The sequence below is a fragment of the Bombyx mori genome, chromosome W, assembly GCF_030269925.1.
Source record: "Bombyx mori chromosome W, ASM3026992v2".
Taxonomy (NCBI): domain Eukaryota; kingdom Metazoa; phylum Arthropoda; class Insecta; order Lepidoptera; family Bombycidae; genus Bombyx; species Bombyx mori.
The window spans coordinates 10,087,374-10,092,131 of record NC_085135.1 but is presented as its reverse complement, the minus strand read 5'-3'; positions in this window follow the sequence as shown (position 1 = coordinate 10,092,131).

The following is a 4,758-nucleotide window of genomic DNA, read 5'->3' as shown; positions in this document are numbered from 1 at the left end:
AGTCGAGCTCCAGGTCATCGTGGAGATCCACATTCCTAAGGAACCATGGCGCTCCGACGGCTATCCTGCAGAATTTTGATTGAATAACCTGAAGGGATTTCAAGTGGGTGCGGGCTGCGTGAGCGAACACTACGCTTGCATACGTCATGACGGGGCGTATACAAGTTTTGTAGAGAGTTACCTTATTGCGGAGGGACAGTTTGCTTCGACTACAAAGCATTGGATAGAGTCGTCCTAGAATAAACGCGGCGCGGTCGCGTACCGTTTTTATATGGGGACGGAATGTCATCCCTCTGTCGAGGGTGACGCCTAGATATTTGACCTTCGAGACCCACGGTATGGGCTGGCCAAAGAGAGTGATGGGACTAACGGCGGAGGTGTTTGCGCGCCTACTACGGAGTGGGATGCTCGAAGTGATGTTCGGAGGGCGACCCCTTTTGAAGAGCACCGCTGCGCTTTTCGTGGGGTTGATGTCAATTCGCCACTTCCGGAACCACTGTCCCATGGTGGCTACTGCGATCTGGAGTCGCCGATGAAGCAGCGACATCTTCCTACACGAGTAGTAGATAGCCGTGTCATCGGCGAAGAGCGCTAGATGGGTCTCCGGAGACCGGGGTATATCATTGATATACAAACTGAATAATAACGGGGAGAGCGCGGAGCCTTGCGGGACTCCGGTAGTCAGTTGACGGGGACGAGAACGAGTTCCCTCTACTCGATATCGAAACGAACGGTTCGACAAGAAGTCTCGTATGATGAGCACGAGTCTGTCTGGCACTCCCATGTTGTACAGTTTGTAAATTAAACCGTTGTGCCAGACTTTGTCGAACGCCTTCGCGATGTCGAAGAAGAGGGCGCCGGTCGGGATTTGTTTACGCCTATTTAGTCCTATCACGATGTGCTCCGTGAGGCGGTGCACTTGTTGTACGCACGAGTGTTTAGAGCGGAATCCGAACTGTTCGTCTATGAGAATTTTGTTCGCGGTAACAAAATCCCAGAGGCGTTTCCTAAGGAGCCGTTCGTAAATTTTTCCTATCGTCGGGAGGAGACTAATCGGACGGTAACTAGATGTTTCGTTTGTCGGTTTGCCCGGCTTATGTATACCGATAACGTCCGCTTCTTTCCACACCGCGGGAAAGATGCAGTGCGTCATAGCGGCATTTAAAATTGTAACCAACATTGCTATCAGTTGGACTGGCAAGAGTTTTAGCGCGCGGTTGCGGATGCCGTCGGAGCCGGATGCCTTCCTAGGTTGGAGATTGTGGATCGCGTCTCTAACTTCGTCAGTGGTAATGGGGGGTAACGCGTCAGAGGGCGGCAGGGAAGCTCTGCGCTCGACCTCCCTGTCGACTAACTCGGTGTGTTCGGGGTCCGCGTGTTGAGTGCTGGTGGTGCACTGCTCTTGCAGTGCATCGGCCAGCAGCTCAGCCTTGTCATCGTCATCGAATGCCGGTGGTTGGCCTGAAGGGCGTACGAGGGGAGGCATAGTAGCGGTAGTTTCGGATTTGAGAGTCCTAGCTAGTCGCCAGTATGCTTGGTGGGAGGGCGCGAGTTGTTCTAAATAACTATGCCAATTATCGTTACGCGCGTCGCTTAGGCGGGAGTGGACTTCGCGTTGTAGACGACGCATCCGAATCCGGTTTGAATGCGTGGGAAGCCGATCGTAGGCCCGGATTGCCGCGTTCCTAACTCTTAAGAGATTCCTAAGTTCGGAGGATAGTCTGATGCGGTGGAAGCTGTCCTCCACATCGACTTCTTTTGAAGATCTAATGATCGCGGAAGAGATGTGATCGGTAATGATGTTTATGGATTCGACGGTGTCCTCGGGGGATAGATTCGAATCCGGGCCGTAAGGGAGGATTGGCGGAGCGGCTTCGGCTAGGCACGTGCCCAGCTTATTCCAATCCACCATGGTCCTCGTAACAGTGACTGGGTTGTGAGGGCGACCGAGCTGCATAAGAACAGGTCGGTGGTCTGAGTCGAGCTCTGACAGTGCTTCGATGGAACGTAAGCGCAGAGTTACGTTCCTAAGCAATGCCAGGTCTATAGTGCTCGGACGGAGCGCGATGTTATACGGATAACATGTTGGAGTTGGGGGACCGACTACTTCAAAAGTGAGGTCGTCTATAAACGCGTCGAGACGCCTACCGTTAACGTTCGTACGATGGCAGTTCCACCTAGTGTGGTGGCAATTTAAATCGCCTGCCAGGATGACGGAGTCTCCCATGCCGAACAGTGACTCGATGTCACTGCTCAGGAGGGGCTTGTCCGGGGGGAGATAAACGGATGTGAGCTAAGGATTGTACATCAGCTCTTTTTATAGTCAGAAAGTGTGCCGGCAACTCGCGCCATCAAAGGGTGCCGCTGCGGTGTGTCATCCAAGCCGCCTGCCACGAACGTTGAAGTGTGCCGGCAACTCGCGCCATCAAAGGGTGCCGCTGCGGTGTGTCATCCAAGCCGCCTGCCGCGAACGTTGAAGTGTGCCGGCGACCCGCACCATCAAAGGGTGCCGCTGCAGTGTGTGATCCAAGCCGACCGTTACGAACGTTGCAAGTGTACCGGTGACCGGAGCCGTCAAAGGGTGCCGGTGCGCTCTGTGATCTAAGCCGCCTGCCGTTGATCGTTGCAAATGTGCCGGTGACCCGCGCCTTCAAAGGGTGCCGCTGCGCTCTGTGATTCAAGCCGCCGGCCGCGAACGTTGTAAGTGTGGCGGCAACCCGCACCGTAAAAGGGTGCCGCTGCGCTGTGTGATCGAAGCCGCCCGCCACCGACCGTTGCAAGTGTGTCGGCGGCCCTTGCTGACAAAGGGTGTGCTCTGTGATCTAAGGCGCACGCCGACACGGCCATTCTGCAATTGACGCGTCTCTGCGGCATTAGTCCTGAAATGATAAGTTACTTGAGTCTCGGTAGTGGTACTTAAGTTAGATATCGACACCATACATTGTAACAACCAAGCCTGCACGCTGGTGTTCAAAGTGTGGCCTCAACGCCATTGATAACTCTGCAACAACCAAGCCTCCACGCTGGTGTTCAAAGTCAGGCCCACACGCCACCACTCATATTGCAACAACCAAGCCTACACGCTGGTGTTCAGTCTGGCCTACACGCCATCAACAATATTAAAACAACCAAGCCTCCACGCTGGTGTTCAAAGTTAGGCCTACACGCCATTACTCATATTGCAACAACCAAGCCTCCACGCTGGTGTTCAAAGTTAGGCCTACACGCCATTACTCATATTGCAACAACCAGGCCTACACGCTGGTGTTCAAAGTCTGGTCTACAGTTCATCAATAATATTGAAAAACCCAAGCCTCTGCGCTGGTATTCAAAGTTAGGCACACAAATAGTAGCCTCATTCCAAAGATTGTGCCTCATTAGTCTCATCTAATGGAAACTCATACGCCGACACGGCAATTTCATTTTGTTTTCCAAAGTCTGGAGCTGCTCGTAGATTCTCATGGGCTACTTTTCTTGGGCGCCCACATCCTGTAATTTTCTTGACCTCATAACGGTCATTAGGAAGGACTTTCTTTATCTCGTAAGGGCCCCCGAACTTTTGACTTAGTTTAGTTCCTAGCCGCAAGGGTTCTTTTACCAAGACGTATTGACCCTTTTCAAATCTTTTCACCTTTGCTTTAGTCTTATCAAATTTAGCTTTAGATTTCTCTGCCCGTTCGGTCATCCTTTCAGAAACTACTTTACGGAAAGATTCTGGATCGACTCTCTCATTTTCTTCATCGATAATTGAAATTAGCTCGGGTGGCACGCTTCTGCGTTTTCCTGTTAGTAATTCAATAGGTGTTTTCCCCGTTGCTTTGGATATTGTGCAGTTAATAGCAAGTTGTAGGGCTCCTAAGGCATGTTCCCAGTGATCCTTTTGAATATTACTAATGACAGTGAGTCCATCCTTGATGACACGCATAATTCTTTCGGCCTGGCCGTTTGCTCTGCTTGTATATGCTGCGGTGTGGTGTAGTTCAATGCCGTACTGCTTACAGTATTGTTCACATTGAGACACAAATGCACCATCGCCATCAACGATTATCCTTTTGGGAGCTCCAAAAAGAAATACGATTTCTTTTAGATGTTGCAGGGCCGATTCTTGATTTTTCTTAGTAGCATACTTCAATAGAACAAATTTGGAAAAGGCATCAACCGCTACAAAGACGTATTCTTTTTCAAATGAAGGTCCACTCAATTTTCCAGAGATATCTATGTGAACTGTATGAAACGGTTCCGCTATTTTTTCTATTGGATGCAATTCCACCTGTACCGCGCCTGAAGTACCTTTCATAGTTTTACAGACCACGCAATTGTCTATGAAGCTGCGAACTTTTGAGCTCATTTTGTCAAACCAAAAGTGTTCTTTGAGTTTTTCGAGTGTTTTCTCCCAACCAAAGTGTTGTAAAGCTTCGTGGTAATGGTTTATAATACTCCATTGGTAAGATTGTGGTACTACTTTTAGAGTCTTGGTTCTTCCGTTCTCCAGTTTAACTTTTTGGCACAAAACTTCGTCTTTAATTAAGTAGTCCGTATTTTTATTGCTATTTTTCTTGATATCACTGATTAGACTACTTAAAAAAGGATCTCTGTACTGCTCCATTAATAACCAGTCTTTATTTGAAGTCAAGTTAAGGATTTTTTGTGTAACATGGTTTCTACTAAAAAAATCAGCGTGTTTTAGTCTTTCTCCTTTACGATACTCGACATCAAAGTCAAAATTTTGCAGAAAAGACCACCAGCGATGCACACGCG